This window comes from Ovis aries, chromosome 2, assembly GCF_016772045.2.
Source record: "Ovis aries strain OAR_USU_Benz2616 breed Rambouillet chromosome 2, ARS-UI_Ramb_v3.0, whole genome shotgun sequence".
In the NCBI taxonomy this organism is placed as follows: domain Eukaryota; kingdom Metazoa; phylum Chordata; class Mammalia; order Artiodactyla; family Bovidae; genus Ovis; species Ovis aries.
Window position 1 is genome coordinate 9,347,738 of NC_056055.1, and position 13,063 is coordinate 9,360,800.

Consider the following 13,063-nt stretch of genomic DNA (forward strand, 5'->3'; position numbering starts at 1 on the left):
TTCTCACTGCAGGACCTTAGGCAAGTTCCCATCTCTGCCCAGGCCTGCGTTTGTCTGCTTGTCTAAAAGATAAAGAGTAGAATACACTTGAGGGGTAGCGGTAATACCTACTTACCTTACAGGCAAGGATCAGACACTGGAAGAGTTTACAACCGTGCCTGACACATAAGGGCTCTAGAAAAGTTTATTATCGTTACTGTCGTGTTTATTATTCGCTTCCGCCATCAGAGTTCATGGATACTTCCTCACTGTGGTTCTGTGAAACCCTTTACAAACGTCTTAACTCCAGACGCCTCAGTCTCCCATCTGCGGCTGGGCGGGTTTCAGAAGAACACGCAATCTCCCAGATTTGAGATTTTCAGTCCTGGAGCCTGGAGCCTACGTCCAAACCTCTTGGGGCGGGACATAGACTGCCACCTCTCAGCAATTGGTGGAACATCCAGAAACCCCGCCTCCCGGGGCCGTGCCCGGGTCGTCATAGGCCGGTCTCGAGATTATGCAAAACATCGCCGCTCCGCCCCGCGCCCGGATTGGAGGCCTTTGTTTGCCGCTCAACTCCAGGAAACCACCCGCGCGCCGCGGCAGCCGACAGGTGAGACCCGGGGAGGGGCTCGCGGTGGGTCTAGGGCGGGTCCTGGAAGCTTGCTGGGTCTCAGTTTCTCCACCCGGGGAATGGGGAGGAACAGTGGACAGCGTCGGTGGGCTCCGATCTACAGGGACCGCGCACCTTTCGGCCTCTCCCACGTGGAAACCCCTGCGCTCGGGAAGGAGACCGATCGCCGCTCCGGGAATGGGAGGGAGCTCTGGATGGGCTATGGGGTTCGAGTCCAAACTCCGCCGGCCTCGGTTCCACCCTCTGACCTCAGTTTTCACCTCCGCGCAGTGGGGGCGTTGGCTTTTTCTCTCCCTCTCTCTTCAACTGGGGCTGGTCACAGGGCGGGGAGGGGTCCCGAGGGAATCTGGGGGTGGACCTTGGCTGGGTTTTTGGCTGTGTTTGGGTTGGAGGTGTGGCCCGTGTAGTTGTGGTTACCCGGGAGGTGGGACTTCTCTGTCTGTCCTGGGATTTGTGTGATATTCGCTCACCCGGCAACAACCTGCGCAGCCTGACAACCCCGAGCCGCGCGCCCTCCCCGGACAACTAACGCAAGTTTCTTTTCCTCTTTTTGGCACGGGTAGGGAGGTAGAGCAAGGCCCAGCATGAGGGTGGACCACTGTGACAGTGGTGGGATCTGGAGCGGACTGCAGGCATAAGGCCAGCCTCTCTTGTTACGAAGGTGGGGACACTGAGGCCCAAAGAGGAGCTGAGACTTGCCCAAGGGCGCGCAGCGGGGCAGACGCAGAGCTAGCTTCTCCCCTGTGTGATGGGTCTGGCACAAGCAGAGCCGGAGCCTTCTTACTGCGCCACCTTGGACAAGACTCTTCCCTGCTCCTTTCCCTGGCTTTCTTGAAAGAAATGACATTTTGGCACGGATCATTACCTACATTTGGAAAGTGTCTGCTTCAAAGTTAAGAAAGTTGGAAAGGAACATTGCTGATAATAAGACTGGGCTATTTTGGAGCTGAGAAAAGAAGCTGAGATAGGTTGCAGTGATAAGAGACATTGTTCCTGTCCTCTAGAACGCAAGGAGAAGAAATGACTGAAAGTGAAGCATGAAGGACTGGGGTTAGACACACAGAGGGACTTCCAAAGAGACATTTCCAGGCACCTCCTTTGGAGTTGGTGGATTTTTTTTTGGGCGGGGGGGGGGGGGGGGGAGGCTGTTGGTTTCGTTTTGTCAAGAAACAGAATTGCTACCTATCCATTTGAGGGACCCTAAGTCTGGCTTACTTACCAATAGGGGATGGACCCTATGGTCTTTGGAGGATTATTTATTCTCAGGGGTGGTCTCTGTTCTTCAGAAAGAGGGAGAAGATGCCCATGTGAGGCCTTTAGGAAAAGGCCCAAAGTCCAGAAGTTTGCATTTGAAACATGTGATTTGAGTTGTTTCTTGCAAGGGGGTTTCATCAGCTCCCATCAGTCCACAGAGTCCACCAGAAGTGCCAAGGTTTCCAGAGAGACTGGGAATGGTCCTGGCAATGTGGCTGGCATGCTGAGAGGGTATTTTGGAAAGTGGTGCACACCAAAGACATTTCAGTGTACCCCCATGAAGTAGGAAAGAAAGAGTTTTTTTTTTTTTTTTTTTTTTTTTCCCCAGCATCCGGCTGAGTCACCAGCTGAATTCTAGGCCTTTTTTGTGATTCCTCAGTCTGGGAGGGAGGTGGGACAGATCTAAAGACTGGGAGTTAGAAGACCTTGGATCGAATCCTCAGCCTGCCTTCAGTTCTGAGTGCCTTAGTTTCCCCCTCTGCAAAATGGGAATGGTGATGACATTTTAAGGCTCAAGTGAGGTGGCATCATTGAAAGTTTTGTTCAGGCTACATTCTAAGTTTGGCAATGGGGGACACTGAGGTCCACAGAAAGGAAGGCATAACAACAATAAGACCGTTAATAATATAGAATGCTATCTTCCAGCTGCTGTGCCAAAGGTTTTACTGCATCAAGTAAAGTCTGGGAAGGCAGGAGTTTTTTGCATCTTGTTCCCAGTCACCCTCTCCATGCCTAGTACAGAGCTCTACCACACGGTAGGTACCCTGTATACTGTTGTTGATCAACTAGTGTTTACATTGTTGCCATAAGATGAGTGTTATTGTTTTACATTTTACAAATGAGAAGTTCCAGATTCAGACAGGTTAAGTCACTCACCTGAGCTCACACAGCTCTTCTTCAGGGTTAGTCTGCTGTAATTTGGGGATGTTGCAGGGGTGTGTCATCTGGTGAGAGCTGATTGTATGTATCTCTTCCCAGTGCTGTGTTCAGTGACATTGTGTTGGTAGCATGAAACTGACCACAGTAAGGGCATTTATATTATAGAAATTAGTAAAGGCCACAGTTCAGGGCTTTTCCTTTTCCTTTCTTTCTTTCCTTCCTTCTTTCTTTCTTGACTGAGCCATGGGGCATGTAGGATCTCAGTTCCCTGACCAGGAATCAAACTCAGGCCCCCTGAGGTGGAAGCATGGAGTCCTGGGCACTGGACTGCCGGGGGATTCCCAGCCCCACCCCCACCCCTCCTGCCCTGCTGTTTTTAAAGAGAGCTGCATGTGAAGAGTATTGGGTAATGAAAGGCTGGCCTTTGCATGACAGCCAAAGTTGGCCAAGGCCTGCTCCCCACTACTCTTCCCCTGAAGTGTAGAATTTTGGAATGTGACTTTTATGAGATGAGGCTGCTAGTCTGTGATGTGAGTGGTGCAATGCAACAGCCCTCTGACTTGGGAACAGGTTGTTACAAGCCTGAATTCCAAGCCAAAATGTCTAGCCTTTAACCTGAAAGTGACAGCGGCCACCAAAGGCCTTTAAGCAGGGAAAGGCTTGGTCAGAATGATGCTCTAAGAAGCTTTATCCAGCAGCATGTGCTGAAGAGATTGGAGGGTGAGCTGGGGGGCAGGGCAGCTGGGAAGAAGCTCTGGTTGATCAGGGGAGCCAGGAGAAAGCTAACAGGGTACCTGGTTTTCTTTTTTTAAAATCATATTTGTTTATTTTTACATGATTGATGATTATTTTACAATATTGGTTTGATTTCTGCTATACACAACGTGAATTAGCCATAGGGATACATATGTCCCCTCCTTCCTGAACCTTCCTCCCACCTCCCACCCTTTCCCGCCCATCTAGGTTGTTACAGTTTGAGTTTCCTGAGTCATACGGCAGATTTCCATTAGCTATTTATTTTACATATTATGTGCTTCCATGCTACTGTCTCCATTCATCTCACCCTTTTAACAGGGCCCCTGGTTTTCTGAGTGCATGTGCTAAGCCTGGCAAATACTATCCTGTAACTCCACTTCCCAAGCCATGCTTCCTTATAAGCAAGGCCCTGAGGACAGTGTTACCCTCTATCTGTAGATGAGGCTGTGGAATATATGTTTGGAAACATATCTAGGGTCAGAACCACCAGATTTGGACCCAGGCCTCTCAGCCCCCAGACTCTCACATTTTTAATTTCTTGGTCCCTCCTCTATTCCAGCCTGCAGTCCCATCTCAGTCTGATCTTCGTTGCCAAGTGTCAGCCAAACTCCAGCTAGACCGTAGGGAGAGACTGCCTGCCCCCAGAGGTGATCCTGGACCACCTCCCTAGATCCTCACCAGCATTCCTTACATCCTTCACTCCAAGCTGAGCCTCTTGTGGGCATCCAAAGCCAGACTTGGACGCCTAGCTGTGAGTCTTCTTAGAGTCTTGGGACCACAGCCAAGGACCAAGGACCAAGGAGGGACCTCAGGGGTCAGGAGGCTACTTTCAGCCACTCTGCCCTCAAATCAGGGATTCATTTGGAGGGTAACACTTTACTTGTGGGTGCAGATCCAACTCTGCTCCTATTGTGCTATGTGACTTTGGGCAAATTGTATAACCTCTCTGGGTCTTTCCTTGTCTGTCACGTTATGCCTGATTATGAAGTTCCAATGAGACGGCACATGCCGTGTCCCGAGAGGTTTAGACTAAGGCTGAGGCTGGGATTGCTTCCTTTCCTTTTTGTGATCTTCACATAATCCTACATGTTGCATAATGGCTGTGTATTATTTATTCATGAGTAAGCCATGTGAAAAAGCACAAGGGCAGAGTCTAAAAAGAGGAAGAGAGGAGATGTGGGATGGGGGTACCGAAGAATGTCAGAGCTGCGAAGGCCCTGGAAGAGCCCAGCCTTCCCAGCTTTCACAGGCAGGGAAACTGAGCAGGGTCAGGACCAAGGTCACATCAGAATGAAGACCTGCACAGCTGTGCAGCAGGGGCTTGTGTTTGTTTTGCTTTGTTTTTTTACCAAATAGTGAAAGTTCATTTTACTCTTACTTTTAAAATAGCTGTTATTTTTAGAAAATACACATAAGGAAAAGGAGTAAATTTGCCTTAGTTTTCTACCTAGTAATAGTTATTGTACACATTTTGGAGGAATCCTCTTTTTCTTTTCCTGTTTCCCTCCTTCCCTCCACTTCCTCCATATTTTACTGTGTTTTTCTTTAATGGACTCAAATTAGATATTTATTATTTTCTAATTGGCTTGTTCACTTAACATATGACAGTTTTCTGCATTACGTTATATTCTACAATATGACTGTTCCTCGCTGTACAATAGCCCTTTGAGTGGAAATGCCATCATTTATCTTTTTTTTTCCATCATTTATCTTTTTAATGATCCCTTGTTATCGGACACCGAGGTTGTTTCCCACCTTTCCACCTGCTGTAAGATTCAGCTGCAAAGTCATTAAGATCGTAGTGTCTGGTTTCAGACAACTTGATTCAAACCCAGCTTCCTCTCCTGGGACATGGGCATAATAATTCCTGCCTCCTTGGGTTGGTATGAGGATTAAATAATGAGTTTCTAATCCATGGAAGGGCCATTATGCAATAGGTGCACAATAGAATTTTCCTGTTAGCGATGTGTTCCCAGCACATGCACACATTTTTTTGTTGTTGAACTCTTTCCATGGAAGATAAATTTGAGTGAGTGAGTGTGTGAGCATGAGTGTGTTTTCCTCAATATGAGCACACTCTCCTACATAACCTGTGTTTTCTTTGGCTGAGGAAGACCTCCTTAATGATTCAGGGTGCGGACACAGTTTCTAGCTGGGTCAATGATCCCCAGACCAGGTTTGGGGGCCACAAGGAGAAGAATCCCTGGGAGGTAGCAGCATTTCTCTCCACTTGGTCAGAAGGGCTGGCTGCTGCCTTTTGTGAAAAGGACTCAGAGCTTGATCTGTGGCTAATATTAGGAGAGCCAAGCAAGTTAAACTCAGTCCTGCAGGGAGCAGGCCATAAAGCCATTACATAGATATGTCCAAAGTCATTTATTCATGAGTTCTGTGCCACCTAGGTATTGGCCATGGCTTTAGGGTATGTAGTCTGACCAAAGATCCTGTAAAGCCCCATTTTATAGATAAGGAATCTGGAATTCAGAGAAGTTAAGTGACTTGTCTAAGGCCACACAACTTCCAAGAGAGACCCTGGAGGCCTCTGATTATTCACAAAACCCATGTGCCCTGAACCCCTGCTCCTCACAGCCTCCCATCAGCTTAGTGTTTCTGCCTGTGTGGGCAAGTGGAATCAAAGAACCCAGGAGATTTCATGATAGAAGGCCACTCTGATAACCTCAGAGAGAATCCCATTAAGCCTCAAAGATCCAGAGCCAAGAGAGGGAAAAGCTTTTGTCCAGCATCACACAGGCTGAAACTGGGTCTCCGCTTCCCAAGCCATGCTTCCATCAGTTCTGGGTCCACTCCTGAAAGTCTCTCCTGCTTCCTCACCCCTGTGAATTTTAACAATCGGAGCAAATTCAGCAACCTGGGCAGGAAGCAGCGGGTGACCTCAGGGTGGGTTTTCATTTCTTCCCCAGGGAAGGAGAGAGCTCAGGGAGGGACTGAGGATGAAATAACAGGCACAGTTTCCTTCAGGATGGCTGAGAAGCCTGCGGGTCTCCGGTACCCCATGGGCCTCGGGACATCATGTAAAGAAGCAGCTGTCCAGGGCTCATCATATCAGCCAGCAATGCCCGTCTGGATCGTGGGCCATGTCCTGCGCTGTGTCCTGGGAGGCATCCGAAGGCTTGAAGAAAGAGATTCACTTTCCAGCCTGATTAACGTGCCAGGCATTTAGGTGGGGCTTAAGGATGATTGTGGAGGTGGGGAGTAGGGAGTGTGAGTGAGAAATAGCCATCAGGACATTAGAGCATTGTGACCCAGGGGCTGAGGGAACAAATAGCCAGGGCTCCTGGGCTCCTGTGGTGAGAACTGCAGGCAGCCCTCCAGGCTTGCTTCTGATGAAGGTGCTCAAGCCTGGCTGCTGCTGCTGCTAAGTCGCTGGCAGTAGGGGCCAAAGGTTTGTGTTTGCTCCTTTGCTTCTGACCCATCTCTGGGCCTCTGTTTTCCTGATGCATATGATGAAATCATATCCTTGTCCTGCCCATTTCCCAAGGTGTTTCTCAAGCATCTAATGCTATAAAGGATGAGAAAGCACTTTAGAAAACCGAAAGGCTTTATGAGGAACCAGAGCCTCCTTATAAAATCAGAACATTCGCTGGTTATAAGCTCCCCTCCTGATTTTCTGGTGCCTGGATTATTAATGATCTGCACAGTATATACAGTGTGAGCACCAAGCATGGTTGTTAAGACTTGGGTCTTTGCGTGTCTGAATCTCCAGCGGCACTCACCAGCTTTGTGACTGTGGGCAAGTTGTTGTGGCTCTTGGGGCCTCTGTTTATCTGTAAACTGGGGATGTCACGTCAGCCTCACTGGGTGGCTGTGGGGGCCACAAACAAGGCTGGGATGACAGGCTATATTCAGAAAATCAGCCAGCAGGTGTCCGCCGCGCTTCTCCTGCGGGTCAGGGTCTGTGCTGGGCACTTGGATGCAGTGGTGCGCTTCACAGAGCTCCCAGCTGTCAGGCAGACCGCGCTCAGTCACTCCTGACTCTTCACGACTCTATGGACTGTAGCCTGCCAGGCTCCTCTGTCCGTCGGATTTTCCAGGCAAGAATACTGGAGTGGGTTGCCGCTTCCTCCTCCAGAGGATCTTCCTGACCCGGCGTCTCTTATGTCTCCTGCATTGGCAGGCAGATTCTTTACCACCATAGCCACCTGGGAAGCAGACCCAATGTCTAATTCCAATTGGCAAGTCCTCAAAAAGGGCACAAGGTTCTGGGATCAGCAGGGTGACTGCAAGTCACCAGGGAGAAGTGGGGTTGAGTGAAGAGGGGGAGCACTGTACGTTTGTCCCAGGGACACCAAGGAGCCCCCCGTGTTCTATAAGCATGCTGAGGACAGAGAGGCTGGAGTGCAGCCTAGCTGTGGAGTTTCATCTTCTTTCTCACAATAATGGGCAGTTTAGCACAATGTTTTCAGCAGAGAAGGGCTGTGTTTGGACACGTCCGTTTTGCGAAGAGCTCTTGGTACAGTGTTCGGAAGGACCTGGAGAGATCCTTGGGCTTTCCAGGAGATGCTGTTGCAAGAGGCCACGTAGAGATGCAGAGACGGAATGGATTCCAGTGAGATTTAGGAAATAAAATCACTAGGAGTTGATGATGGATTGGTCATTGGGTGTAAGGGAGAAGGAAGTATCCGGCATGATGGTCGGTTCTGGCCTGCGCACTTGAGTCAAAGATGGGGGCCAAGCTGCGAACAGAAGAGTGGGTTCCAAAAGTGAGTGTTCGTTGCCATTCCCTTCTCCTGGGGATCTTCTCGACCCAGGGATCAAACCCAGGTCTCCCACATTGCAGGCAGATTCTCTACCATCTGAGTCACCAAGGAAGCCCAAGGCAGGTGCCAGGGTAACCATATAATGAATGAGCTCAGTTTGGTTAAGTAGGATTCGGCCTGTAGTTGGAGATGATTTGCTGGCAGAGGGCACCACTCAAGCAAAGGCAGGGAGAAGGGCTGGTAAGCCTGGGGGGTCAAGGAGATGGAACAGGGCACACAGGGGCTGTCTCCTTGAGGTTTAGCGCCTGCTTCTAAGTTAGAGGTGGGGGGTTATTTAGGGGCCACAGGGCATGCCTGGAAGCAGCAGCCACCTGGCGCTTTGATGGCAGTTCTGCCTGAATTAATGGCCAGGGAGGGAGAGTGAGTGAGTGACGGGGTGTCAGGGGAGCCCGCCCCTCACACAATGGCCCACATGGTCACCAGAACTGGCAGGGAGGAGCCTTATTAGGATTTGGCTCCGTTCAACCTTTGGCTGAGGCTGCGGGTAGACCCCGCCCCCCAGATGTGAGAAAAAGGCAGGGGAGGGGATGGGGTGATTACTGGGATGAGGGCACCCGGTTCTAGCTTTGCCGGATACAAACTAACCTTGGGAGTATTCATTCATTCCTTCTTCCGTGCTTGTTCCAAGCCCCAGGGCTCTGCACTTTGCAAATGTTACCTCACTGGATCTTAGCAGCAGTCCTGCAGAGCGGCTATTCTTCTTATCCCTGTTTTATAAATGAAGAAACTGAGGCTTGGACAGGTAAAGGCTCAAAGGTCACAGAGTTCTCAAGAAAGAGGTGGGACTGGGACTTGAAGCCAGGTCCGAACTGTCTGTAGAATGCATTTTTCTGTCCTACCTGGGTAGTTTCCAAACCTGGCTGCTCACCAGCACTAATCGGAGGGCTTTTTGGGCAATACAGAGGCCACAGTGTCTTTTTCTTTCTGTTTTCTGAATCAGAATCCCTGCATCCTGGGCAGGGCCAGGGCTGGGAGCCACAGACTGCAGGGGGTGGACACTGAGGCCACCCCTCTCCCCCTTGGCTCACTCTGCTCTGTACACACACTTACTGTTCCTAGGTAAAGCCCCGCTGGTTCCCACCTTGCCCTCTGCACTCGCCCTTCCAGAATACTCTACCTTCAGCCCTTCTTGTGGCTTACGCCTGCCCAGCTTTTCCTTCTGGTCCCCTGTTTGCATGTCACCTTCTCGCAAAGATCCTCCTGGCCATCCCCAAACTCTTTGCCCCAAGACATGACCCTCTGACCCACAGATTGGCTACCAGGACCACACGTTCCAGTCACCTGGGACACTGTAAAATCACTGATGCCCAGAGACTGATGCTGTTACTCTGGGTGAACCTAGGCATCAGTGTTACTGAAAGCAGCCTGGGATATGCATCTTCATCTCATGTCACCCTCTCTGTCTCTCTCCTCGTTTGTTTGCTGTCTGTGCCTCATGGAGCGAGGGCTTGGCCTGTCTTGTGCCCTGCCAGTGAAATTCAGTTTGATCAGCAATCAGCCAGTTCTCTACCTCCATAATGCCTGGAAAATACCCCTCTTAATTACAGGCCCAGCTTGGGATGAGGACGGTAGGTGGGATGGCAGGAATCTTTGCAGCCTCCCTGAGGTGTTGGATCACATATTGGCAGATGGGCCAGAGTATCCCAGCTGGAGCCCAACCTGATCTCTGATTCTGATCTCAGTGAACTTGGGCAAACGCTCGTGCCTGGGGTGTCCTTATCGGCACATGATGAGTTCATCCCACAGGCTGCAAAGGGCTGGAAGGGTGCCAAGCAAGCATCTGGCTCCCATTCCCATCCAATCCCAGCCCAGGCTCCCATTGTACAGATGGGCACTGTGCCCTAGTGAGAGGGCTTCGAGCAAGGTCGTGATCTGGAGAGTAGGGGCTGTAGAGAAAGCTCTTAGAGGGTGAGGCTGCTGGAGGCCTCCTTTCAGGCTCAGCATGCTGTGTGACCTTGGCCAACTCTCTGACCTTCTCTGGGCTTTTTTGTCCCCAGTGTGTACTCTGGTGGAGATGGTCCCAAGCTCTGACATTGGAAGTTTCTTCAAGTCCTTTCCTGAGCGGTGCCAACCCGCAGAGGGCCTGCAAGGGGTTAAGCTCCCTCTGTTCCCTCTTACTCTGCGCACAGACAAACCCCCTCCTTCTGAGAAACACTTGTAGGAAATCAGGCTGGGCGCTTCCTGCCGAGGCAAGGCGGCCTCAGCCACAGCAGGGGCGGGGAGAGGTGGGGAGCGATGCTTGTCTGTGAGCAGCGGCTGGGGCTGGCAGAGCAGCCTGGAGGCGGGCCAGGGTGCCGTGGAGACAGGGGGCTCCCCAGGTTTGGAACAAAGACCTCACATGCAGGTCCCCTGAGCCTGGGCCAGAAGGATGATGGTGGAGCCTGAGAGAGGTGAGGGAGCGGAGGAGGGCGGGGGGGTCAGAGGAGCCGCCTTCCCCTGGATGGGCCAGTCACAGGCTCTCTGGGACAGTCCAGGCATCTGGACCAGCCCAGCCAGGAAGTGGCAGCTGTGGCAGCCGTACTGCTTCTCTGCGGCGGCTTTCGGGAGCCCAGGCCCCAGGGGCAGGGGTGGATTTGGGGGGCATTTCCTCAAGCCTCAGAACCCTGGATCCCAGCCTGAGCGCTGGTTCTGATCTTGGTGAACTGGGGCAAGTGCTGGTCCCTCTCTGTGCCTGGGGAGTTCTTTCTTGTCTGCACATGGCGAGTTCGTCCCATGGGCTGCTAAGGGGCTTCAGACATGATGCATGGGTGGGGAGCAGCCAAGAGGCAGTGGGGGGTGGGGTCCCTTCTGCTGCACAAGGATAAGGAGAGAAGCCAGGGAGAGAGGGGCCCCCAGACCCAGCCCAGCCCTTCAGACTGCTGGAGCAAGAGTCCTCAGCAGCGAGGGGAATCTGTCCTCTTTCTCCTCGGCCTCTACTGCCGCTGGTGGGCAGGGGGCACATGCAGCGTGGAGAGGGGCTGGGGAACTCAGGGAACTAGTTTCTACACAGCTGGCAGGACCGCCCCTTGATAACAGCAGGTCTGTGCCCTGCCGGCTAGCCACGGAGGGCAGCTGAGTACGGGGCTGTGAGCTCAAAAGCCCTGTCTTTTCAGAGAGGCCCAGCCACTTGGTAAAGGGCGGAGGGGGCTCCTTCCCCTTCCTCTCACTGCCTCACTGAGTCTGACGGACTTGGTTTCAGAGTCCCAAGCCCTGGGTTTCGATCGCTGGCCACACTTCCGGGCTGCAAGGTCTTGTGAAAGCTGGCCACCTCCCTCCGGCTCAGTTTCTACATCTGGGAAATGTCAGGGACTGAGTGGGGGTGGTGGGGGGCTTCGGAGAGCTCTGGCTGGACAGTACGGGGCTTTGGAGGGCAGGGTTGGTGGGGGATCAGAGGTGGACTATGCGGCTGAAGTTGGCAGAGGAGAACCTGGGGACGGAGCCGTGAAGGGAAGGGTCTTCAGTTTTGGACTGAGGGGACAGAGAAGCCCCATGGGGGTGGCTGAGCCCCTAGGAAGTGGACAGACACCACAAGGGGCTCACAGACCCTCAGGAGAACCAGGCGAGAGGTGGCGTGGCGGTACGGAATGGTAGGAAAGGAAAGTGAAGTCGCTCAGTCATGCCCGACTCTGCGACCCCATGGACTGTAGCCTACCAGGCTCCCCCATCTACGGGACTTTCCAGGCAAGAGTACTGGAGTGGGTTGCCATTGCCTTCTCCGGGGGACCTTCCCAACCCAGGGATCGAACCCAGGTCTCCCGAGTTGTAGACAGACGCTTTACCGTCTGAGCGGCAGGGAGGAGGTGCACCAAAGACGCAGGGAGTGGCTGGCGCTGCCTCCTGGGGCTAGCTCCCTCAGAGCTGGCAGGGCCCCCCAAAGACAGCCCAGCTCCTGAGGAGACTCGGTGCTCCTGGGGCTCTCTCGAGCTCAGCCTCCCAATCCCACCGCTCCCCCTCGGAAGCCGCCGTGTGCCCTCAGAAGGCCGACTAGAACCAGCCTGCCTTTGGCCCTCAGTCAGGGGCCCCTGCCGTAGCCCTCGCTCAACTTCTGTTCACCCTTTCAGACCTCTGCACCTCTGCCTGCGCCGTTCCCTCTGCCTGTAACACCCTTCCTCATTCTTCTTCCTCCAAATCCTTTGTCTCTCAGGCCCAGCTTCAGGCTTCCTGCAACAATAGCCCTTCTGTGCCCCCCATCTGAGATTTTGGAACGCTTTTACTCACGTCTGTATTCCGCGGGTATGGTGTAGCGCTTGGCACACAGTAGATCACAGGGTTGGTTTTTTTTTTTTTTTTTGACTTTTGATGTGGACCATTTTTAAAGTCTATTGAATTTGTTACAATATTGCTTCTGTTTCCTTTTGTTTTTTTGGCCTCGAGGCACACGGCATCTTAGCTCCCCAATCAGGGTTCCAACCCACACCCTAGAAGGTGAAATAAATCCCAGCCACTGGACAGCCAGGGAAGTCCCAGGGTTTTTTTTTTTTTTTTCTAAGTTAATTTGCACCCACTGGGCACTCAATATATATTAATATATTTGTTACTCTGAAGTAGGATCTCAGGGAGGAGGAGGGGGTTGAGAGTTGTGAGTCTGTGGTCTTCAGAAGCCAACAAGTCAACCAGGAAACTCAAAGTTCTGTTATCACAGCCCCTGCCCCTCAGACCACCCTCATAGGGTGCCACCTCCCGTGGTTGAAAGGCAGTTGGCGTTTTCTCCATCTTGGTGAGAAAACCAAAGCCCAGCTGTTCAAGGTGGAGCAGCTGCACCAAGCCCAGAAGCTTGTCTCTGGACCCCTGCCTGCTTCTGTTTCTT

At 52.1% G+C, this 13,063-nt stretch overlaps 1 protein-coding gene across 3 annotated transcripts in view; it reads left to right on the forward strand.

The window, feature by feature from the left end:
- The first annotated feature begins 559 nt into the window (after nucleotides 1-559).
- AKNA (AT-hook transcription factor) overlaps nucleotides 560-13,063 on the forward strand; it is a 58,320-nt gene continuing 45,816 nt past the window's right edge. The window contains exons 1-3 of one of the 3 annotated variants that reach the window (XM_012112383.4): nucleotides 560-592; nucleotides 2,513-2,622; nucleotides 4,062-10,667. The gene's annotated coding sequence lies outside the window, so the exon portion shown is untranslated. Of the gene's footprint in view, nucleotides 593-2,512; nucleotides 2,623-4,061; nucleotides 10,668-13,063 lie in introns of those variants that run through there. The other 2 variants (XM_042242828.1, XM_042242830.1) reach the window with 2 other exon arrangements.